This window comes from Ranitomeya variabilis, chromosome 1, assembly GCF_051348905.1.
Source record: "Ranitomeya variabilis isolate aRanVar5 chromosome 1, aRanVar5.hap1, whole genome shotgun sequence".
Classification (NCBI taxonomy): Eukaryota; Metazoa; Chordata; class Amphibia; order Anura; family Dendrobatidae; genus Ranitomeya; species Ranitomeya variabilis.
In genome coordinates, this window is record NC_135232.1 from 155,128,130 (window position 1) to 155,154,794 (window position 26,665).

Below are 26,665 nucleotides of genomic sequence, written 5' to 3' on the forward strand. Positions count from 1 at the left end.
CCTTTATTGCCCAACATCATCTGTCGGGGGACAGTTAGAGGATTCCCATACACCTTCTATGGTCAGCCAGTCCCATGGAAATTTGCAGACTTGGATGACATTACTCTAATATGTATGAGGGTCAACAGGGCTACATAGACTCTGTATATAGTGAAAGGTTAAGGGGAACCTGTCACCATGAAAATACAGTCCAATCTGCAAGCATCATATTACACAGCAGCGGGAGCTGTGTGGATTGATGTATAGTTTGAGAGAAACGATTCAGTATAAATTATGTTTTAATCATTTCATTCTCGGCTCTTTCTGGATTTTCGGTTAAGTGGGCGGTCCTATCACTGATTGACAGCTTTCTTTCTATAACTGTGCATATATATCACTGTCAGTCACTGATCGGACCGCCCACCGGACCGATAAACCAGAAAATACAGAAGTTACACATAACTTGATGCCTGCAGATTGGGCTGAATTTTTAGGGTGACAGGTTCCTTTAAAGTCTAATCATCGACAATCTATAGCATCCAAAGTATTATAGTTAACAAATTAAAACAGTGAACAGAGATTTAGAGGCTATATTACCCCTTTATGGCTTTTTGAACAGCTGACATGTGCCCGCAATATCCACAGGTAGAATCGCGATCCATCCGCGGCTATTAACCCTTTAAATGCTGCTGTCAAACTGACAGTGGCATTTAACAAGCGCTCTGGGAAGAAGGGGAGCAAAAAATGAAAATGCAAAACCAAAAATACCTCTGGTGGCTAAGGGGTTAATTCTACTTATGCTAAATTATGTATTCATATGATATACATATAATTGTTCTTTCAGGAAGCTACACATCTTTAGATATACTGAATACAATATATGCAGAAGAACATTATGGCAGTAGATGGTGTTTGATCCATGGTGAAGCCTTTGATATTTATTATGTTGGCATTATCATTTTATTTCTTATTGTTTTTTAGTCATTAAGTGAAGATTTTCCAAAAATCCCCAAATAAAATAATAATAAAAAAAAATGTATTCTTAACATAACAAAGCAAAACCCATTTCTATCTAAGTTTATACATGATAATAGCACAATGCTTGAACCCTGGATCAAATTGATCCCAGGCAACATCTGCATGTAATTTATATGTTCTCCTTGTCTTCATGTGGATTTCCCCCACACTTCAAAAAATATACTGGCAGCTTAATTGGCTTCCCGTGAAATTGGCCATAGTGCATACATGTGCATTCCTGTGGTATGGCAAATTAAATTGTAAGCTCCTCTGAGGCTACAGATCCATGCAAATGAATAGCCTCTTTGTACAAGTCTCTGGATTATGTTTGTGCTATTTAATTAAATATACTAACGATAATACTGATATTACAATAATGGAGGAAGAAAGTCAATTTTATTTATTATTACTCGTATCAGGAACTTTTCGAGAATTTTCTAATTGCAGCTATAGATTATAAATAAACAAAAATAAATAAAATATTATTTGCCACAAATCTTATGCTAAACAATTTGCAGTCATTATTTTGTATTACTAAAATTCATTCTATCATGACATTTGGTGTGGTTATCTGGAGTTCTACACTCCTTTATATTTAGATTCAGCTAGTTGGAAGGACGCACATTTTCTACACCAGCCACACATTTTCTATGCCAGCCACACAGTGCAATCACGGCCTGTCCTACACAGCTGAGGGAGATTAACTAAAAGGAATATGTCAACCTGTCTATTAGTTAAACGGAGGAAATATCCATTAAACACATCTATATTTTAGCCTTTGACCGAATCTGATCTGGCAAATTTTTTACATTCTTGTTGCTGGAATTAAAAGGCAGCCAAAAATATCTTCCCGGGCTCTTTCCTGCCACTAATGGATTTAATGCAGAGCGAAATTAAATTGCCTTTGTATTAATTCATCTATTTACAAGTAAAAGGTGAAATAACAGAATGGACAAAAAGATGACTTTTCCTGTTTTTAAGGCAGGAAGGTTCTGTGTCATCTCAGATATATTTATCTCGCTGCCAAGGGTAAGTAACCTATGAATAACGCATATTTGGCATTCAATATACAGTGGAATATAAGAGCGAGAAAGGGAGGACCGATTCATGTGGCAGAAGCAACAAGTGAGAAGGTTTCTTTTTCATTTTATTGTTTTTTTTCTTATACTGTATATGTGCCACTCAGGACTCAGAGGGCTGAGTAACAAGCTCTATGGAAAGGAAGGGTTATCCCTCACTATGGGCAAATTGATACCAAACAAATCATATTCATTTCGAATTTACCAAAATTTGCAGATTATAGCAAAACATTTTCAGAAAATTATTAGCCAGTCACGATTTTGTTTGATTCATATGGGCCAAGAAGGGGTTAAAAAAATAACATTCATTTGGTTCCTCACCTTTCCTTACAGCTCAACAACCATCCTCTGCTGGCTTCCTAAGGCACAGCCCCCTCTGGCTTCCTAAAACGTGCTCTCATGTCATGACATCATCATGTGCATTACCCCATGCAGTCACATAGGACGTCATTCCTATGACATCAAAACGCGCGCCGATGCCTGCCAGTGCTATAAAACTTAGGAAGTCACCAAAGGACCAGTGGGGAGATGTGGTGTCAGGGTAAGGTGAGGGGCTAAGCCAGTATGATATTTTACTGTTTTTAACCCTTTCCCAACCATTTATTTAAGCTTTGGAGTCGAGAGACTTAAGAATAATAATAAATGACTTTTCTTAAAAGCAATCAGGGATTATTTGATTTGTATCAAATAAATGTGATGTAAATTGAACTTCCAAGGCGAATTTGAGTGAATTTGACAACTTCAGCATGTGTCAGATTTGCTTAACTCTAGTTATCCCCCATAAACATTTATAACATGTCCACAGGATATGCTGCCATAATTGATAGATATTTTACCTCAGGGACACATAATATCTGTCTTCATAACTGAGGCCCCTGGAATATTGACCCTTACAGTGAGGTCACCACTGGTTCATCTGCACAGTAAATTGGGTGAAGAGTTGAAAATACGACTGAGCTTATGTTTTTGTAGCTCCCATATAATTTAATAGAGAGGGGCAAGCACATGGACCGCCATCCCTATAGTTACCCCCTCGCCAGGTGGAGCAGGAGTCGGGGAATCCCATTCTGAATAGATGCAGGTCCCAAAGGTGGAATTTGAGCCTAACAAGCAAATATGGATTATCACAAATCATTTTTTAAATACAATTTTTACTTCAAATTTTAATATATATCTTTTTGACAGCCATTTCATTGGAAATCCTAGTACCAATTTAAAAACTGTGAAAACAATAATGCTAATCCTGAATTTCTACAATTTCAGTTACATGATAAATACATAAATAAAAACAATTATAGTAATATATCAGTTACATGATAAATACAAAAATAGTAAAATTATATATGTACACACATGAATTATACATATATTAAGTATTTATCATGTAACTGATATTATTATCAATGTATTTAACATGGCACTGAAATGGTAAAAATTCAGAATTTCGCCAATTTCACTGACATGATAAATTAATTAATTGAAATTCAGATTTACCGTTAATGTTTGCATGCATAAAAAATTAACCATATATATAATTCTGCAATAGTTACCAGAAATCTATTGGAGTTACTGTGTACTGATCCACTAGATATTCTGCATTATTATATATTGAGTGCTACTTTAATTGCCATGGGTATTGCTACGAATCAGACTTTGTCCTATTTTTTTCTAGAAATCAATCAGTACTGTTTAGTAAAAAAAATAAAAAAAGTAATGATTTACTTTTTGTGAAATAAACAAGTTTCTATAAACTATAGTAAGACAGCGGAGTGGAGAATAAAATACCCCATCAACACCACTGCAGGAATAGTGGCCTTTGCTTTACTCTAGTAAAGGGCCAGGCAAAAATTAGCCTTGTGTGTCATCATGTGTCTAAAACAGAATTACCTCCAGTGAGCAATTACATTCAGGCCAGGCTCTTTTCTTCCAATCAGACCTTTGCGTACTCTCATTTAACACCGCGCCTGCTACAATGTAAAAGGATTGATGTGTAAAGATTCGCAGTGTATCTGTTTTTTTGACTGGGCTGCTGCATTGAACATATTGATAAAGGAGAAGACATCTTTAAAGGAAAAAAAAAAGAATCTTTCACCATAGAACAAGGAGATCTCTACCCCATCCATTTCTGCTCGATGTCTTCCATTATTGCCTGCTGACTATTGCTGCTCATGAGGGAGCATGAACTATCCATGAGTGTAAAATAGATACTGCACAAATTGATTCCGTAATACTGCACAGACATGTATGAATAATGAGACTCCGCAGACGCTTGTCACAAAGCAAGTATATCAGTGTATCTGATTTATTGACATTTTGACTGTAAAATCAAATCCGTAACAGGGAAGATGTAAGCCAAGCGCAAGGATTTTATCTTATGATTTATAAGCCGTTCAGTATCAGCGCACGAATCAAAGGTTAAAGACATATTTGTGGAAGAAATGCAGATAGGTATTCTAAGAAACTTATCAATACTTAATGTAACATGTATGCTAAGCGGTACCTTTACCTTCTCTCCAAAAATATGTGTACATAGATCATATTTTCTAATGTCGCCTTTGTATTACAGGGAAATTCCTACACATGAGTTGAGCATCAGGAGTGTAAACTATAATTGATGCAAGGGTTAAAGTCGCAACCAGGGCTTGAAGTTTAGAGGACCCTAAAAAGCCCTTTTGGAAAGATGAAAATTATTAAAAACTGTCATTTTTATTTTTTTTTCATAAATCATTAGTACGCATAAAAATAAGCAATTGTGTAATTCATCTCATCAGAGAAATCTCCCTCGTCCTCCTCCTGGACTGATTTTTTACTTACAGTTCATGAGTAAATATTGTATTCAGTGAGGACAGATTTTCCAGCTACTGAGGTAGAAGATGACAGTTTGTGCTCGTAAAATTCTAAGGAGGAGGCAGGAGCTAGAGGAGTACACAGACATTCTACCGTAAGTTCTGCTGAGACAACAGTTACAATTCTTCATGCAACTTTATGGGTTAACGTATTTTTCGGACTATATGACGCAGTTTTTTTCCCAAAAAATTGGGGGGGGGGGGAAACGGGGGGTGTCTTATAGTGGGAATGTACTTACAGTTAGTGTGGTGGCAGCCGAAGTCGGGTGATTCTTCTCGTAGTCTGACGCTGCAGGTCGATGATCTCGCTTCCATCCCAGCCTGATGCGGCAGGTTTGGTGGTGCTCGGTGGTACACGAGGCTCCAGCAACATTTTGTGAAAGCCTGGAGCTCCCGCACTTCTATTGCCTCAATGCTGTGGCCTCAGGGAAGATGGTCGCCAGATGCGGCGCATGCCCTGATTGATATCTCGGGATGAGATCTTGTTGCCATAGTCTCAATCTGCGCATGCGCCGCCTCCGGCGGCCATTTTCCTATAGGCCACAGCATTGAGGCAATAGAAGTTGCCATAGCCCTGCCAAACCTACAGCACCAGCTGCACTAGGCTGGGAGCGAGATCATCGCCCTGCAGCACCAGACTTGGATGGCATTTCCCAGAGACCACTGCATCACAGCAATGGATGCGTGGGGGCTCCGAGCTTTCACAAAATGTCGCCGTAGCCCCCCTCACCGCCAAGCACCACCGACCCTGCACACCAGTCTGGATCATATCATTGCCGGACCACCAAACACCCCCTGTGACTCCACTGCCGATCCCTCAGGTAAGCTGAATTCAGGACTGTAAGACGGACCCCCATTTGATGCATTAATTTTTTTCCCCATTTTCCTTCTGAAAATTTGGGGTGCGTCTTATGGTCCGATGCATCGTATAGTCCAAAAAATATGGAAATCTTTCTCAGTAATGGGAAAATTTGTTATCACTGAAGACACATTTTACCCATGAATTGAGAGTTTTTGATATGAATGATCAGTTGAGGGGGAGAAAGTCTGATTTCTCTGATAAGCTATATTACACATTTTCAGATTTTCATCTGCAAATTAGTTTTTTTAAATGAAAATAATATTTACTCCTTTAATATTTGCAAAAGTTGAATATTTTGCACTTGTGGTCATGAACTTTAATTTACGTCACTATTGCACATAAAATCTATAGCGTCCAGAGGACCTGTGATGGTGGCTAACTTCATTAGTGCTAACGAGAGAGTGGAGGGGGAACTATACCAAACCAGTCCCTCCGTTACCAAATTTTACCAGATCCAAAACAAATTAAAGAAAAGGTAATGAGAAATCATATACCATCTAGAGCTTCCATAGCTTCTGAACAGGGATGCGCGGACCCGTGGAAGTCAAAGTTCTGGTACCCAACCCGAACTTTATTCCAAAGTTCTGTTCGGGTACCAGAACTGTACCCAAACCAGAACTCCATTGAAAACAATTGGGGACCCAAACTTTTGAGCTGGAAAATCTCTCTCTCTTTCCCCCGGAAATCCGAACTTTGCAACCGACTTGTATGTGTTCGATGGACTAAATTTTAAGTTCGGATTCCCTCATCTCTACTTCTGGAGAACATGTCCACTGTGTACCATACTATATCCCAAAAGTAGGAGACTGATCACCATTGTCAGCTGGTGGGTTTTGGTACTTCCTTTTGCTTGGAGAACTTTAGAAAGGAAGAAAACCCTTATTCTTTCCGTACATTCTCTTGTGTCAGGAGAGTGTCCAGTGACAAAACAAAGTATATCAGGATCATCTTAATTTTGAGATAGGCAACTCCTGGTTTTGAAATATGGAGGATGCTACATTAGGAGACAACATTACATTTCTGAAAAAAAGATCAAATCACAAGAAGGATTATATTTGCCACCTAAGGGAATTAGACGTGAATTAGGCCAATAATTGAGGATTGCTGGACTGGTAGGATTCTGGGTTGGATTTAAGGATTGCTTGGAAACTGTTGTCTCACATAGTTGAAGGAGGATTTGTTTAGATCTTTATTAATCACGGATTATGCACGGATCTACATATGAAGGCTGTGTACGCCAGGTGAAGACACTTTGTAGTTTTAATAAAGATAGGCACAGCTGGCTCAGAAAGACTCATTAACCACTTGAGAATAACTTGGGTTTTCTCAGCAGAATCAGCTCAGCTGCAGTGAACCTGCAACTAATTGCCTTTCCTTAATAGGAACTGGCTAAGACAAGCAGGAAACACATGGGACACATAGGAGCCTCTGAACCTGGGCGCCAAACACTTATTTGTGTACATGAATTCAGAGAATAGCACAGTTAACCTAACATCTTACACAATACTAGATATAGTCTAGCTGGGAAAATATTAATGAAAAAAAACAATGATCCATGAAAATAACTACCGTAAATAAGGTTGAAAACACCAAACCACACTAAAGCCAAATGCCCAAAGACATTTAGGGGTCATTTACCTAGAGTGGCATTCTGTATTCTGGCCTAAGTACAGTGCATGCTAAAGGAAAGCGTGACAAATGAGCCTCTAATTGACAGATTTGCTGCTCCTTTTCCTGTCCATGTGCCAGAAAAGCCAATCTATGCTAGCTACTGGCCGACATAGGTTGGCACTATAGTTTAATCCAATTTGGGAAGGAAATTACAATAGATTCAGCCACATTTCTCCACTATCCCATTAGTTAAAGCCATTCTATGAATAAAAAAGGCTAAGTCATAAATTTGTGCACCAAAATGTGCTACTTTTTCCACCAGAAAGTTGGTGCAAGTTGCTAAACTAATTTCTCTCATTGTATAAAGTAGTAGGTTTTGATACGTTGAGCTGCACATAAACCACTTAGCCTGCACTAACACCTCAATATATTAGTCCTGTTTGGAAAAAAATCCAATTTCCATCATTCATTTGAACCCACTGATTTTTATCCATTTCTGGTCAATGTGTTCATTTTTACTAACGGTCTTTCACACGTTTTCTTGAATGAGAAAAAAAAGATGGCTGATTTTCAAGCTTTTTGTAGCAACCAGATAGTGAAAAATGGAGAGCACATGGGTGCAAAACGAATAATAAATAGGTGCTGTTCATTTTTGTTTGGAGAGCCATGTACTCACATAAATGGTCACGTTTGATCCAAATATCAGGCTAAACTTTAACATGTCCCTTTTTTTCTAGACTATTGGACAACAAAATGAACGCAAAAAGTGCCATAGATGCTATCTAGTGATGAGCGAGTGCACTCGTTACTCTAGTTTTCCGAGCACGCTCGGGTGCTCTCCGAGTATTTTAGGCGTGCTCGTAGATTATGTTTGAGTCCCTGCAGCTGCATGATTTGCGGCTGATAGTCAGCCTGAACACATGCAGGGATTGCCTGTTTGTTAGGGAATAACCCACATGCATTCAGGCGGTCTAGCAGTCGCAAATCACATAGCTCAAATAATCTATGAGCACGCCCAAAATACTCGGAGAACACCCGAACGTGCTCAGAAAACTAGAGTAAAGAGTACACTCGCTCACCACTAATGCTATCCATTAAAACAGACACCTAAAAATGACAGGTCCCATGGCAAAACTCAAAATGAGTAAATGACAACCAAATCTATCAATTTCTTAGCTACCTTTGGGCCACTAGCATAATCCTGAAATTGCTAGTAGGCACCCTTAAAATCAACAGCACTGATCCAGATATCGACATAATCTTGGTACAAAAGCGTTTTATTTAAAGGGGTTGTCCAGCCCTAGGCTACAAGTCTGAAGCCCCTCAATGTGATTGCAGACTTGTAAATCCTCATGCTTACTGCGCACTGTGAGGGTTCTCAGGTGCCGACACCATGAGCAGGAAGTCATGTGACCGCATTCATGCTGTTACATGCAGACTACATTGGAATGGCCTCGTTCAATGTGAGTATATTGAGTGAGGCCAGACAAGTCTAGTCTGAATGTGGCCAGAAATATGAAAATCACATGACCACCCACTCCAGGCATCGGCAAAATCCTCAATGCGCAGGGTGTAGATTTAAAGTTGCACTAATATGCAGTCACAGAGTGACTGCAGACTCGTAGCCTAAGGCCAGAAAACCCCTTTAAGTCCTTATCAAGTGTTGGGCCTTCATTCCTGATCCATGGCTAAGTTCAGTAAATGATTAATACTGAATCCTATATTTGTAAAAGTCACTACTACCCATCTTATGAGCCAATCATCATCTATAACTTTTTAAAATTGGATAAACTCTTCACTTTCATCATGTAATTTTAACCCAAGACAAACTGGTAAAATAACAATGGGGATATGAAGAGAACTGGTAGGAAAAAAATGTAAGGCACCTTTCTGAGAATACAAGAACATGAAAGAAAAAAATATTTGACATTGTGTCACACAACATTTGCTGTTGACAGACCTGTTGCTTAGTAGATAAATGTGATGCTGCTACCTTTCACAGAACAGATATACTTAAGCAATGCTGGGTGTGCAATCATAAAAGGAGATACATTCAGCAGGCATGTTCTGACTTTGCTCAGAAAAATCTTTAAAAAGAGCCCTGTGGTCAGGATTGACTGTCTGTGGAGGTTATCGTAGGAGGTCAAGACGTGAGACTTTTGTACATTATTTCACAAGCTGCTGTGGATTTAAATTACATTCAAATGTGGCTATCCTTTCAAATCCGGCATCTCGGTGAAGCGCGGTTCCAGTAGGTTGAATGGAGAGAAAAATCATCCTAAAAAGTAATGCCTTGTTTCCCATGGTCTCTGAACCTTAGCAGATGTTCTATAAACTCTGTAGGATTCAAGAAATGTAACGGGAAGAAGTCAAGATGTCTTGCAAACTCTCACACCCAAGTGACTATCCTCACACTGTTAATTCTTGACTATGACGAGACATATATTCATGTAATCTCTGACATTGAGGGAAGATCCACAGAGGTTATATTCAGAACCACACACTTTTGGTTAGAATTTATTCTCCGTTTTTCTCTGGGCTGCAGTTGAGATGTCTGCTGTGTAACAAAATATTACCGAAATCTGCCGTAACGTGACTATCTCACATACTACAATAAGAATATCCTATTAAACTTCAATTATACAAATGCCTGCTAGCAAATAATTTCATGATTAATTACCCTAATTTCTCTTTTAATTTAGAGTGGTTTGTTTTATTAACAAGAATTTACACATGGGAACCGCCATTAGGAAACTCTCTCCAGCAGTAAGATTATGTGTGGGGAAATGTTTGCAAACAATATTTTCACTGCACCCACAGTTAAAAAATAAGCGGCAGAAAATCAGATTATAAATGCAATATTGTATGTAAGATGTACTTAGGATATTCGCTCTCTTTTTTGTGCCTCAGGCATCTGGCACTTTTATGTCAATGAGTGTCCCCAGAACATGGCGGCAAATGTCATCTGCTCTTTGTTTTGTCAGTACTTAAAGGGTCACTGGGGGCAGCTGATCAGTAAGCCATTTAATATACTACTTGACCTAGTGGTCTGGCAGCTCGAGAACATATCATGTATTTAGTGCAAGGTACATTGGGTAAAATTTCACAATATTCTAAGACCAAAAATTCAGGTTCTTTAGTGTTTTTGCTCTTCTAACCTTTGCCTTTATTATCTCGCTATTGAATTAATATGTCAGTGACATTTTATTAGTAGAATCATGTGATTACAAGCATAGTAAAGTGAACTTACAGGTAACACCCCTTTTAAAAAGAAGTCAACTACAGTATATGATCAGCTGATCACCCTTAGGCTATGGTCAGATGGCCGTGTTTTCTTTCATCAGAGAGAATCGGGCTAATTATGATAATGACACGCTGATCAAACTCTGATCACAGTTTGATCTCAGTTTGATCACAGTTTGATCACAGTTTGATTAGCGTGTCGCCTTAGTGTGATCCAATTTTCTCAGATGAGAAAACCATAGCGCATGGTGAGGAAAAGATGGAAAACAAACTTTTGATATCTTCTTGATTCACGGAAATGTCATCCAAGTGTAGTCCAATGTTTTCCACACACACAGATTTAAGTGGATGAGCACATCTGATTTTAAAGTGAGATGACAGCATACCGTAATTTTTTTACAATAGATTTTTTGGCATTAGTGCAACTTCTGAAATATTAACTGATAGACTAATATTAACCAGGAGAAGAAGTTGTGGCTGCTCAAACAGAAATGTAGTGTCATGCAGGTGACCATACACATTAAAGTCAACCTAACCTACCATTTTTGATGGCATCTGTCAACCATCTAATGTGCATGAATAGTTTGGCTAAGGTTTCTTTGTTCTCAAGGTAATTTGCCACTAGAGTTATACAACATTGGTTTATTGGCCTTTCCCCAATGAGAACATATGCACATCCGGTGAAACAGCTGTCTGCAGGCCAAGCATTCTGCCAATAGCTTTTAAAGGTGTATGATCAACTTATGGCTCCCATGTAAATGAAGGGCAGACTATGTGATACAGTGCCAAGTGTAAGTCGTCTCTCTTACTAGCCGCTCTCAGTAGCTCTGGCTCCTAGTGCAGGTTCTTATGTTCTGATTAGATGAGTTTATTTTTTTGAGACAAAAAAAGTTTATAAAGTTTGTAAATTATTTGCCGACGTAAAAATTCCTTAATGTAATTTTAATATACACTTGCTCTTGGATGCTCTAATAATAACTCACAGAGCTCATAGGATTTTAATATATATATATATATATATATATATATATATATATATATTTTATATATATATATATATATATATATATATATATATATATATATATATATATATATATATATATGCATTTATTTTTGCAGAATATAGACTACTTTAACCCTTCCTGTCTGAGGTTACGATTCTTCAGTGTTTTTGCTGCTCTATTTTCTGCAGCCAAAACTTGCTCTCTTGGCAGTAAAAACAATGAGTTCCAAATGTCGATTTTTAGCATTTTCGCAGCATTTATTTAATTTTGGCAGAGGTTATTTTGCAGAGTTTTTGGAGTGTGGATTACTCGTGTGCTTCATCTACAGGACATGTTTAACAAAATAAGTTTTATTACCCAAAAGGGCCACGAAAAACGCCATTTTATTTTTGTAGCGTTTTCTAATTTTCTCATTGCTATCTATGGGTGAAAATTCACTGAAAGAATTGAAATGCTGCAGCTCTCAGGAAATAAAAATAAGCGTGTACATTTCTGAAATCTCATCGCCTTTGCTGGTACTGTAAAAAGCAGTTTTTAATTTGCATAAAAACCCTGCAAAAAAATGCTGCAAAAACAGCACATGTAAACATAGCCTAAAATCTGTTACAAAAATCACCATTCCATTAGAGATCTTCACTAGTGATGAGCGAGTATACTCATTGCTCGGGTTTTCCCGAGCACGCTCGGGTGATCTCCGAGTATTTGTTTGTGTTCGGAGATTTAGTTTTCATCAACTCAGCTGAATGATTTACAGCTATTAGCCAGGCTGAGTACATGTGGGGGTTGCCTGGTTGCTAGGGAATCCCCACATGTAATCAAGCTGGCTACTAGCTGTAAATCATTTAGCTGCCGTGATGAAAACTAAATCTCCGAACACTAACAAATACTCGGAGGTCACCCGAGTAACGAGTACACTCACTCAGCACTAATCTTCACACATCCCGAAAACAATCTTTACATTTGAGATTCATTTTTTATTCATACAGAAAACCGTCCCAAATTCTGACTTCATTTTATCCCGACTTGTAAGACTATGTTCAGATGATATCATTTTACTCAGTGTATGGCTTGAAAGACATGTTCCATTAGTTCTGTAGAACCCATAAGAATACTTGACAGGATAAATTTAATCAATCTATAAATGTATCTGAAGTTCTGTATCATGCAGACGTTTTACACAGAAATATGCTATGGCTGTCCAAATATTTCCAGACATACCACTCATCATACTGTATCTACATCTAGTAAAGATGAGGTCTGTCATTTGATAAGTAACTAAAAGCCAATTCTTTATTTTAACCCTTCTTAAAGTTTCATAGACACATTAAGACACACGTTCACATGTTCAAAAATAGAAGCGGATGGCTGGCTCGGAGGAGCTCTGGATGAAAATACTGGAGACTAACATGAACACTAATAAAATGTATTTTCCCATCGGCCTGATTTGAAGTCACAGGGAATTGGATTCCCAAACATGGACCTTCGATACCTTCAGCAGAGTAAAGGCTGCTGTCACAGATATTCTACGATAAGGAAAGTGAAGGGCAGACTGTTGGAAAATGCTCCCGGTCTGCTAAGAAAATTTGGCAGTATACAGAGTCACTGTTTTATTTTCTGCTTTCTGCCTCTACTTGATCTCTTGGGTAATTTAAAACCTTCAGCCCCAATAATAAATATAATATTACTGCAAAATATTCGTAAACCGGTACCTTGGAACATGGCCGTTTGGTAAATAGTTTATGACTCCAAATAAATTCCGATATTAGCAGTGAATTCTTTTATAATGGTTATTGATGGGTGTCAGCTACAGGGGCTGATCATATTTGAGCCCCCTTGGCGTTTTTCATATACCTTACCATTTACAACAGGACAGACAACTGCAACTCATCCCTTTTCATACAACTGGGACTGAAACGAAGCACATTTTCCATTTCCTATCATATATAGTAATCCGGCCTTATTTTAGTTTAGATTATATTTCAGCGTACCTAATATTTTCTGCAGAAAAAAAATCATATTACTAAGGTTATTTTAAGACGCTGAGTAAAATAATAATTATTCCATACGTGTATTAACTAAAATTATATAAAAAAAATCTGTAATTTATTCATTGGCCCTAGGGAGGGTTTGTCAGAATCAAAGAAGGACAAAGCTGCTCTCAAAATACTCTTACATGTTCTTGGAAAAGATCTGAAAGTGGTAACTACTTATCTGCTTGAGGCAATGTAGTAACTAAATTCCAACTTGCCCTGTCTGACATAACCCTTTTTATTGATTCCATTGTGAGTTTGTTGAAACAGTATTTCCATACAAGAGTGATCAAATTCTGTGCATTATGAGCAATATGAAATGCATTAGCCGAAAATATATATCGGGGAATTAAAGACAGGAATAGCGATCTTATTAAGAGGGGCTGCAATGAATTCTCTACGCCGAGCACACGTCACGGTGTGAAGGGATATATTGTTTGCCTTGCTATACAAGAGTAAATAAAATAAAGATGGGAAGGGGCTTGCCAGTGATCCATATAACCTGACAAAGTGTATTAGAAAGACTAAACTTCTCGAGGGGGATTCACTCTCTGAATAAACTGTGTCTATACCAACAACTACATCCCGAATCAGCCGCACTGGACCGCCCTACATGATAACCGACACAATGTGGTAACCTAAAATTGCCTCCTAAGCTGCAGCTTGGCTCATCGGTGACATCTGTTCGCTATTTTTTTTATTATTTTTCAAGAGCTGAACAAAACTCATTTTATTATTGAGATCCTCGCACAGATCAAGTTCAACTTTGCTCCGTGTAGTCAGTGATCACATCAAATAACATTGTCATACTGCAGACACGCTCTACCTCTTTCTTAGATTCCCTTGAAGAAAATATATCAGCAGGTTTTTGCTATCTAATCTGAGATTAGCATAATATAGTGCAAATGAGCCTGATTCTAATGATGTATCACTTTGATTATGTTACAACTCCCGCACCCAATAAACAGAGTTCTCAGATGCAGCTTGCAGCAGAGCTCAGGAAGCTAACCCCGCCCACACCAGGTTTCTTATGTACACAGTGTGTTGTTAGTGAGCTGCTTATCACAGGAGGGGGTGTGGTCAGACCAGCTGTTGTCCAGCAGTGATTATCTCCTAGTAATACAACCTACATTGCAAGTAAACAGCAGCACACAACCAAAAAACTTTACATATTATTGACTTCAGTGTCTCAGTTCCTACTTCATGCTGTCCTCAGATTACATACCAAAAACCTGCTGACACATTCCCTTTAAAGACTCCAAATATGATGAAAACAAACTCGCTTGTGGTCCAATGGACCCCTACACGACTAATTAAAAGTTAAAATAAAAACAAGGACCCTCACCTCCCACTGCAGTCTTGGCACCTCTGTTCCTGTAGGGTGCCATGACATTGATGCGTCACCTGCTCGCTGCAGAGCGCACCCAGCAATATTCCATCAGCCTCTGGGAACATCAACACAGACAGTGCTGAAATGGTGCTCTTGTTCGAGAAGAGTAGCCATTATTTTTATTTTTAATGGGTCCAGAATTGATTTAGCAGTGGTTGTACAGTAGTGTACAACCTACCTTAATGACCGGAGCTTTTTTTGGTTTCTCATTTTCATTTTTCGCTCCCCTTCTTCCCAGAGCCATAACTTTTCTATTTTTCCATCAATATGGCCATGTGAGGGCTTATTTTTTGCGGGACGAGTTGTAATTTTGAACAACAACATTGGTTTTCCATGTTGTGAACAAGAAAACAGGAAAAACATTCCAAGTGCGGTGAAATTGCAAAAAAGTGCAATCCCACACTTGTTTTTTTTTGTTTGGCCTTTTTGCTAGGTTCACTAAATACTAAAACTGACCTGCCATTATGATTCTCCAGGTCATTACGAGTTCATAGACAACAAACATGTCTAGGTTCTTTTTTATCCCCACTCCCTGAAGAAGCTACGTGTGAAACGCGCGTTGGAGTGCGGGGTTCAGGCACAGGAACGGTATCATGAGCATTGGTAAGATCCTTTACATGCACTTTGCACCTTTAATTGACTATATCTCTTAGGGGATGTGGGATAGGTATCATATAGGGATATTTACCCCTCATTGAATATTGGCATTAAGGGCCACTAGTACTGTGCACTATGCACTTTATATTTCACATCATCTAGAGAAGTGGATAATAAATCCATGAGATTTGAATGCACTATTAGTATGTACTTCTACTGGCTGGTTCTTACCATGGCTCATGTTTACATGGATATGTGAATTGGAGGCAAAGGCGTTATCAAGTACTATATATTATATTGAATGCTATAGCAAATTGCCTCTGCACCAATTTTTGTAAATTATACTTTGTGCCTCCTCCGGATTTCTGTGTTTTTGTTTTGTTGAGTGTCCTTATATTATCATAATAAAATATTTGGTTTTATAAATTGTGTGTTATTAGTGATATTTTCAGGTGGTTTTTTTAGGTTATATCTTTTTTATCTAAGGCTGGCTTTACACTTGCCGTGTTTTTTTGGCCCGTTTTTGCGGCCTCAATGCATTTCTATGGGGCTGCAAATACGGGGCCGCAAAAATTCGTAGGAGTGCCGTACGCCATAAGGCTGTGAGGGCCGTATTTATGGTAGTGAAAAAATATCGAGCTTGCTTGATATATTTCACGGCTTATGGACAAATGCAAAAACAATGGAAGTTTTTTTCCCAATACTTTTGCTATAGTATTGGGAACCCGAAAAACGGCGATCCACAAGTTTTTTGCAGTTCGTTATTGCGGCAGCAAGTGAAAATTGTGGCAACACGGCCTGCAAAAAAGGCCAGCAAAAAACCCTGTAAGTGTAAAAGAAGCCTAAGTGGTGAAAAAAATTCCAAACTTTGCTAAAAAAATTTTTAAAAATGCGCAATTTTCCGATACCCGTATCATCTCCATTTTTCGGGACTTCGGGTCGGGCGAGGGCCCGTTTGGTGCAGAACCGTTTTTTTGATTGCCCGTTATTGCATTTTAATGCAGTGTCACGGTGACTAAAAAAAGTAATTTTAATTTTTTTCTCGCTACGCCGTTTACTGATCAGGTTAATTCTTTTTTTTTTTTTTTATAGATAGGGCGATTCTGAAAGTGGCGATACCAAATATGTGTAGGTTTGATTTTTTTATTGTTTTATTTTGAATGGGGCGAAAGGGGGGTGATTTGAACTTTTATATTTTTTTATTTTTTCATATTTTTTTAAACTTTTTCTTAATCTTTTCCCTATGCTTCAGTAGCCTCCCAGAAGCTGACTTAGCCTGATCGGCTCTGCTACATAGGAGCAATGCTCAGATCGTCCTTATGTAGTAGAATTACAGCACTGCTATGAGTGTCAACCACAGGGTGGCGCTCACAGCAATCTGGCATCAACAACCATAGAGGTCTCAAGGAGACCTCTGGTTGTCATGCCAACACACCGATGACCCCCGATCACGTGACGGCCGGAAGCGCTTTTTAAATGCCGCTGTCAGCGTTTGACAACGGCATTTAACTAGTTAATAGCGGTGGGTGGATCGTGATTTCACCCGCCGCTATTGTGCGCACATGTCAGCTGTTCAAGACAGCTGACATGTCCCGGCTTTGATGCGGGCTCACCGCTAAAGGTTGTATAAAAGCGCAGGTTTCTGCAGGATATGACCTGACCAGCAGAGGAGGCTTCACCCAGTGGCTTGGACCCATGAGCGCTTGTTCACCTTCTTACAGTCTCTGGTTTCTAATCACGTCAGGCTCGGAGGTGGATGAATCTGCTTTCCCCATTTCACCATGATTGAATGTGCGTGGCGTTCATCATTCCAGCATGATCCAGTGTGCAGCGCTTACCTTGATCACCGAGCATTGACTTGGAGACAATAACAGATTACATTGCTGTTTACAACAACAGAAGAAATATGTATTTGGTGATGAAAACTATAAAGTTGCTTATCTATCCTTGCAGATTTCGCAGTAAATGGAGCATGCATTTTTTCACTTGTCAGGTTAGATGGTGTACTAAATGCTAAGCACATCTTTTTGCAATGATAATTTCAATATGCAAGCACAGTCATGAGAAATGATTTCCTCTCTCACATTTATTTATTTATTTTTCGCTCCATCAATACTGTAATCCCCCCGAGTCCGGAGCTGGAACATTAACATACCCTCATTTATTAGCAGCCAATTTTTACATTTGTAACCTTGAAATTGCTGGTAAACTAATTCTAATTAGCCAACAGAAATGACACAAAGCATTGACTGATTCCAAACCCGAACAGGCAATATTCTTTTAATTTGTTTCAGCTACTTAAAGGAAATCTGATCCGGGAGCTCATGTTGAAATGTGCTGCTCTACAAGCCCCTATAGTGTTAACATCAGACAGCTGCTTTTGTCCAGCAGTTTAGCATGGATTCAGTTCATTCATGCCGTGAAACATCAGCACATTTGTACCTCAATCCAGTTTTTCTTGAGAGCAAAATTAAAATCACTCGTCTCGCAGGCTGCGATATTTGCATGCATCGGTAACCTGTTGAGATGTGCTGGTCATTTCCCAAGCTTCTCCTAAAGAATTGAATTTTCGAGAAGCCTGATAACATTCAAAGAGAGCTACTTAGTAGCATATCTAAGTGGTTAGCTCAGTCAAAGCCCATGTTTCAAATAACTTTGATACAGTGGAAAAACAAAGTAAGTCAGTGAACCCATGTATTCCATTGTAGATAGCCTGACCTTACAAAGGCGATATCTCGGTGTGTCTGTGAATGTGCATATCATCACTCAGGACAGTATCTTTCCCAGGTTCAAGTCATTGCATTACAAAGACATTTTAATGCAGGGATCTCAGATGGCTCATAAGCCCAGCTTGTGGATTGGATTTCCATATGGAAATGTACGTTTAATATTTACAATGGGAACATAGAAGGACAAAGAATGGTTTTCAATATAAATACAATGAGCTGCTCGAATGTATCAGTCTACTGTCTCCAGTCTTATTAATTAATTTTTAATAATCATCATGTTTTGAAGCTGAACTGTACAATATCAATATGTATAAACATAAAATTGATATTTAGGCTACACGGAAGAGAGCACAAAACTGCCACCGACTCCCTCCGGGGTCTGTCTAATGGACAGTGTCATTTGCTTTCTAGCTCAGGAACATATAGCGACAAAAGTGCTAGTTAAAGATGCACTCCCAAAATTTTTATTCTCAAGATATTGCAATCATCATATATTATTATATATAAATATTTGATCAAAAACAGTGTTTTTACTATGTCCCCAATGTTATTTAGATGCACTATTGCTTTTTACTTGCTTACAACAGGGTGTATGTTCATTTCATTTCTATCTTGGGTTTAATCATCATATTATATAGCACTGTGTACTTACAATTGCTCATTTTACCTTTCTACTCAGATAATTATTCTCGTTTCTCTGCTCTATCTTGAAACAGTAAGTCTCTTTTCCCTGGAAAAATAATTTCCTTCTTCAACTCCTGACCCAGCTGCTCCCTTCTCCTTTTGCAGGTATTTAGGACTCATACAGGAAAATTGATCTCTTGTTTCTACATAGAGCTTAGAAGGATTCTGCTAGTCAGTTTGTAATGACATGATGTCATAGACCTAATGGGAAACAGAAGAAATAGCTGGGTGGAAGGGCAAATACACAGTGCTATATATTATGACAATGCAAAAGATCGTTCTCGGTGGCGCATCTTCCTGTCTAAATAGGACTTGCCTTGCCGAGAACAATGGTAGACTATACCCACTGAGCAATCTACTGCAGATCACTCAGTATGCATGGTTTACCATGTTCTGCCTATGTAAACAAGACAATAAATAATCCCCAACAGGTAAATGTTTACTGTCAGTGGACATTTAATGATGCCGGTCGTTCCGTGTAAAAGGATACTTAAGAATCATTTATTGTTAAAAAAAATTAGAGAACTTTATAATATAATGTAAAATAATCAAATAGCGGAGGTTAAGGAGTCCATAGGATGGCGTGTTTTCACTGAAATTTGGGTGTAACTGGGATAATTTGTGTGGGGTTAGATAACACCACTTTTAGCTAAATAGGTTCTTCAGGGACAAGATACTGATAAATTATCCTTAGGATAGGTCTTCAAAATCAGATCATCGGGCGTCTAATGTCCGGCATCCCAACCAATCAGCCCAGCTGGATGTGAACACTGAACAGAGTTGTTCTTTAAAGCTCTAAATCTCGGTCACTGCCAGGTACTGTAGTTCATATTCTATTCTCTTGTGTAGCAATATTAAATGTATACATCTGGCCACCACCAGAGATGTAACATGCGTCGAACCCCCAAAGACCTGATATTGATGACCTTTCCTATGGATTAGACATCAATATCAAATGACTGGACAAACCCTTTAATGCATATATAGATGGATCATATCTAGATTAGCTATATTGACAATCATAAATTGATTAAACACAGTAATTTAGACATGATGGTAAATTAACAAATAATCTTCAATGACTAAAAATACCTCAACACCACTCTTGTGATTTTTTTTCGTTATTTGGTAAGTTCATTTGGAATTACTCATTTTATTAAATATATGCTATGACGGTAGTGTACCGGCCTACGCTACTTGATAAGCACATCACTTATTCAGAACCATCAGAATGGCAAATAGCAAAGATCTGCATTGCACACCATATTGTTAATGCACAGCACTAGCTGTCGTGTGGTAGCTGTTACATGTGCATCTATGCAATCTGGCTTCTTTTCAGAAGATAGCACAAAAACAGTGTACTATCTGTAGGAGACAAATTTACATGCAGCTGAAAAGTACTGTTAGGTACAGCTCACTCCAGCTTGATGTGCATGTGATAAGTGTTGGTGTATGGGCAAAGCTGGTGAGGCTCGAAATGGACTAGATGAAGTCCAATGATAAATTGAAGTCCTGCACAAGGTGTTTTAAAATCCAATAAACTATATTGTGAACCTATTAAAATATTGAAGGTACAGAATAGTTCTCTGACTCTTTTAGACTCTTAATTGTAGATGATTCGAAACGTGTCAGTAAAACTCTTCTGTACCTTCTAGATGTTAATGCATTTACATTAACATTATTGAATTTTAAACTACTGTGAAATGGACTTCAAGCTATCAATGGACCAATTTGCATTTTTTGCATCCACCAATAGATAGCTCTAGAGAGACAGTTGCTTCCTTCTTTAGGGGAGCTATTGTATTTTGGACAAAAGGGGCGTAAGTATAATAAGTGCAGGGGTTGGTTCTTGACTCTAAGGGGTCCAAAGGGTTCCTTCAGCCCATGAAAAGAGACTCATTGCTGTTAAGGACTTGTAATAGTTGGGGGCTCCATTGCAGCTTTTGCATCGGGTGCCTACTGAGCTCCAATTTACGCAACTGTTTGCATACTTTTCCAATGAAGCATTAACCTGAAGACATTCCACGGGTATGTGTACACGATGCGGATTCTCTGCGGATCCGCAGCATTTTTTGAGGTGCAGAAACGCTGCAGATCTGCAATTGATTTACAGTACAATGTAAATCAATGAGAAAAAAAAATACTGTGCACACTTTGTGGAAAATCCGCTGCGGAAACGTTGCGGTTGAGTCAATACCTAGCAAATGGGGTTCATAAACTAATTTACATAGCAAACAAGGATCAACTTATCAAGAAAATAAATCAGGTAACACAAGAACGCATCAGGTGCCTAGGAGCCCTGCGCTTAGTAACCCGATATTTACCCTGGTTACCATTGTAAAACATCGCTGGCATCGTTGCTTTTGCTGTCAAACACGACGATACACGCCGATCTGACGACCAAATAAAGTTCTGAACTTTCAGCAACGACCAGCGATATCACAGCAGGATCCAGATCGCTGCTGCCTGTCAAACACAACGATATCGCTATCCAGGACGCTGCAACGTCACAGATCGCTATCGTTATCGTTGTAAAGTCGCTTAGTGTGAAGGTACCTTTACTCAACTGTTAGCATACTTTTCCAATGAAGCATTAACCTAAAGACATTCTACTACTTGGAGGATTCAATACCAAGCAAATGGGGCTCATAAACTAATTTATATAGCAAACAAGGATCAACTTATCAAGAAAACAAATCAGGTAACACAAGAACACATGGAGACTTTTCAGCCGCTGAGCAGATAGTTTATATATAATGTAGATTACACGCCAGGGTCCAAGATCAGCTCTGACAATGTGTCACCATAGTGCTCATTTTAGTTGGCAAGATATCAAAAAATTTTGACACACAAAAAAAGAAATGGTTTGTGTTTCCAGAACATAGTACAGAAATATTTAAAGTGCTTTTTTAATCAAGTGAGCTAATTTAATTTCACATTAGAAACATGATTGTTTACTTATTAGGACAAGAAATAGAACATGTCTGGTGTGAGCTATGTAACTACAAATCCAGAACCGTTACATCTTGGCTCCATAGTTCTCTGGAAGGATAAATTATGATGTAACACACTTGCATTCCTTTGCTGAAAGATTAACCAAAATCATGTAGTGGGAGCCGAGTCAATGGACCATAGGCGTACCATGCTTAGAGAAAGCCTTCAGATGATTTCCAGTATGTCAGCGACTGCTTGTTATGTTCATGAAGAAGTTGTTTAAGGTCTAGTGGAAAACTGTGTGACATGTGGAAATGCTTAAAAATAAACACGTTTTGTGCAGCAGAACACAAGCTAGAACAAAGAAAAACAAGTAAATGTCATCTCACATGAGAAACACAATTGAGTTGGCGAACATCATCAAATAATATAGGATTTAACTACAAAGCCATAAGCTGCTGCTTGTCAGAATATATAGAGAACAATCTTATATATAAAAGGGAATGGAATGCATTTTCATTCAGCGTGATGCCCGAGTGCAAGAAGCAATGGGCTACTTAGCACCAGAGTGCCTTCATTTCCTTCCATTTAATATCATGCAAATAAAGGTAATTATGTCATTACTGTTGAGACAAAGCCAATGATAATCTTCTGGTTGCACCAGCGCATCTTCACAAATAGTTCAGAGGTAAATTACTCGGACTCAGACTTTATTAACTTGCTTAAGTAAATTGAAGTCTTTAGGCATGAATCAGCCCGTATCATTCTCTCCTCCAATCTAAATATATCTAATAGTTCAAAGGGAACAGTAAGTTCTGTTCAACTTAGCTAGGGAGTGACGGAATGGTATTAAAAGAAAGTATTTGGTTTCTAAGTTTATGGTGTTAAATCTCTACAAATCCTTGAAAAACTAAACCCTTTGCGCATCCCTGATGTCTGGCCAGAACACAGACACTGAAATCTTTCACAAGCTGTAAATTCATATATTTTTTTTTTTCTTTTGCCAGATGTTCGCTTTCCATATTAAACCACAAGCCCTACACTTATCAGTTTTTCTGGAGAGGTTGGCACACAGACTATGTCAGGTGACACAGCATGGGCACCAGATAAGATGGCTTAAGCTTAATATTATGTAATTTGCATAAATGCGTACAAAGAAAAATAACAAAATAATAAAGTAGTAAACACAAGTCCAACTATGGTAATATTCCATAAACTTACTTAACCACTTGTGCTTTGCAGTTGAAGGCCATAGGGATAATTATCCAGAAACACTGATGGTATATATCAATACATTAACCCTTCACTGCTACAGAAAGTAATGTCTTTGGATCTCTAGTAGAGTATCTAATAGGGTGCCCAATACAGGGAGATTATTGGAACATGTAAAAAGACAACTTCAAACTTGTACCCAAGATAATTGATTGGGTAATGTTTCGAAAGTTCTTCTAAGCCTCCAATTCCCCTTAAAAACATGTATGGCAATTTTCTAATTACCTCACACTAATCTTTTTCATGTCTTCAGTGTTTGATGGATTTCTCTCTCTGTCTCTATTGCTAAGCTGTGACGTCTTCTCACTATATAGATTCATAAAAAAATAGTTGTTACATTCCCTGCTTCTACTTTTATATAGGCTAAGTCTCTAATTCCCTAAAAAGTATGTATGAAAAAATTCTAATTTCCTCACACTAATCTTTTCCACAGCTGTACTGTCACACACTATCTGTACAGTTTGTTCAGTTTTTTTTCTGACTAGTCCCTTTTCCCTGTCTCTAGCTGTTGCATTCCCTGCCTTTACTTTTATAGAGGCTTTAATTGTCCCTCCTGATCAGTTGTGTTGGTTATAAGGGAATATGGGAAATCCTACCTGAGACCATGTACTCTTTCTCTGACTGAAGCAAGCTTCTGTAATGTGTAAAAATACAATAGTCCTTTTAGGCTATTCAAACACTGCAAACCACATATTGAATGAGAAGGGTTTAGCTAATTTCTAAAAATTCAACACAAATTCAATTCACATTGAATCAATTCGCTCATCTCTAAAAGGACCTTTAGACACAAAATGGCATTGTGTGGCAGTGTTTGGCACTGGTTGCATCTCTTTGAGAGTATGGCAGCCAACTAGTCATCTCAGAGGCTCTAGCAGGGCATTCCCTTGTAGACAGAACATCCCATTCACCCATTTAGAGCCACTGAGCTCACTAATGAGCTACTGCACTGTCAACGTGACTTCATTTTCTATTGTTATGAAACTGAACAGAGTTCAGCCCAAACAACTGTCTCATCTGACCAGACCCACTCACCTTGATGATGGACCAAGCTTCTCTCGTTGTCAGGTCACTCATGACCTGTGTTCAAAAACACTTATGACCAGTGTTACATGTACATCACAGGAGCAATTACAGTAAATAGCAGGCTGAATGCACTTCCATGTGCACAGAACAATCAAATGTATGATTGTTCTGGGCAAAAAGAACATCATTGTTCTCAGCAGCACTTGTGCGGTTTACACAGGACGATGTGCTGCTGAGAACAATGATTTTTAAGAAAGCTTAAAAATCACTTCAACTGTTGAGCAAGATTAACGCTCGTTCTTTGAGGGATTGGAGGCCTGTGTAGACAGGCTGATAAATGGGAACTCTCATTCACAATTATCACCAGTGTGAATGTACAAATAATTCAGTTCACTTTCGATTAAAAGCACTACCCAAACTCATACTGTAACCACATACACACATACAGTCACATACACACTGCATCTTCTACTGCATAAACTATTGCATAAACTATAATTCATCGCTGGTTCTAAGAGGCAGCCATTTTTTCCTGCAGACTAATTCTTCACAAGGCCCTTTTGTGACTGATTCCACACCTTTGCGTTTAACATCTTTTGCCAGAGAAAAGAAGTACAACATTGAGTATTAAATTTTATCTGCTTTGTAATAAGTTTACTTTCTCTGAACGTCTGTGGTACGTTTAATATGGGCAGGATCAATGCTATCAAATTCCCATTACACAAAAAGACCAGGAAAGTTTATGACACTAAATAAGGAAAACTGAGATGGCCCAAGACATGTCTGTGATTGTCTGTGTTTCCAATTTACTATTTTTACATTTTAATTCTGATTACAGGGATATGACTTTCATCTCCATGAAAATTTACAAGGTCAATTTTAACCGATTCTAAATAATTATCCCTTTCCTAAATGCAAGAGAAATGAGACAAGCTGAGTTGTGGGCACAGTTCCCAGTAATTACTCAGAGCAAGTTCAGAGGTGTTACCTCTGCAAATAACATGTGGAGTTGGAATACATTTAAATTGCTTAACATATCTTGTAAACTTTCATTTTGTTGTTGTTTTTATTGGTTTCTATGGAAAACCATAGACAAACAGTGATATAACTGGAACCAAAAACAAGATATATAGACGGAAATATGAGGCTGTCTAAGGTGGAACAATAATTACAGCCAGTTATTACCAATTTGTTCATCGCAACTCTACAAGGTAACTCTAGCATTGGACACTATACTATGTGACATTTCTGTACTTGGGGTCTCTATGGATCATATTTTCAAGTGGGACATTTTTGTTGAATTTCAGCACATGAACATGTCATGTTAGGCGTCAAGCTACCATGCATTTTTCTTCTCCTATGTGCGTCATGGAAAATAACACTATAGCCCTGATTCATCAAATATTTTCTTCCAAAATTTTGGTGTAAAAAGCTTTGAAAAGTCATGATTTTTTTTTGACAAACTGTCAAAATGGAGAAAGTGGAGTTTTTCTGTTTTTTTTTTTTTTATTTCTCCACGCACTAAAAAAAGAGATGACACTTGTACCAGACTCTGATCAAACTCTAATCAAACTCTATTCAGAGTCTGATCAGAATGAAACAAATCGAACATGTGAATGAGGCCATACTTAGCACTTCAGAGCTCAATTCATATTTTACCCATTTTTCCCTAACCCATTGTCAGATAAATAAAAATTCAATTAATCTATTGGTTTCAGTTTAAAAAAAAAACAAATGAGAAAATGACGGATGGCACATGATGGAAAAATGGTCCCTTTTACAAGGATGGAAAAATAGATACAAATGTGTGATGGAATGTAGCCTCACCATTTTACAACAAGGCATGGGAGTAATTTTGTTAGCTGCGCCCATGTATTTAGTCTGACAGAAGGCCATTTATAGAATATATTATACTATCGCTAAATAGTTATCTATACTTTAATTACACCCTCCTAATGAACCAAAATTGTAGCATACATGGTTGTTGTATTGGTGGCCATTTCTAAAATAATCTTTTGCTAAGATTATCTGCTTTTTATCTGAGCATTGGAGAAAAAAAAACATACTAATCGCTTGGAACGACCTCCACCCAAATGATTACACTTTACCTATTATTTGGTGCCAAAACATAGAGCGGTCTGCCATGAAATGAAAGAAATCATACACAGAGGATTCACATAGCTATTTTATATTATCATAATATGCTAGGAATCACTTGCAAAGTCTAATTAACTCCTCCTCTACTGGAAAAGACTTCTCGCATTGATCTGTTCAGCTAATGCCACATAATGAGCAGCAACAAAGTCTAATAAGGATTTCCGTCCAGGGGTCATCCTGCGGGATTAGCCATAAAATGTTCTGC

The 26,665-nt window shown here is 38.2% G+C and overlaps 1 protein-coding gene and 1 long non-coding RNA gene across 4 annotated transcripts in view; both read right to left on the reverse strand.

The window, feature by feature from the left end:
* EFNA5 (ephrin A5) overlaps positions 1 to 26,665 on the reverse strand; it is a 553,489-nt gene that overhangs the window by 170,600 nt on the left and 356,224 nt on the right. The window lies entirely within an intron of this gene.
* LOC143793793 (uncharacterized) lies at positions 21,856 to 25,342 on the reverse strand. The gene is made up of 3 exons (XR_013220265.1): positions 24,313 to 25,342; positions 23,506 to 23,586; positions 21,856 to 22,362 (listed from the first exon to the last, which is right to left on the reverse strand). It is a non-coding gene; the product is annotated as an uncharacterized LOC143793793 (long non-coding RNA).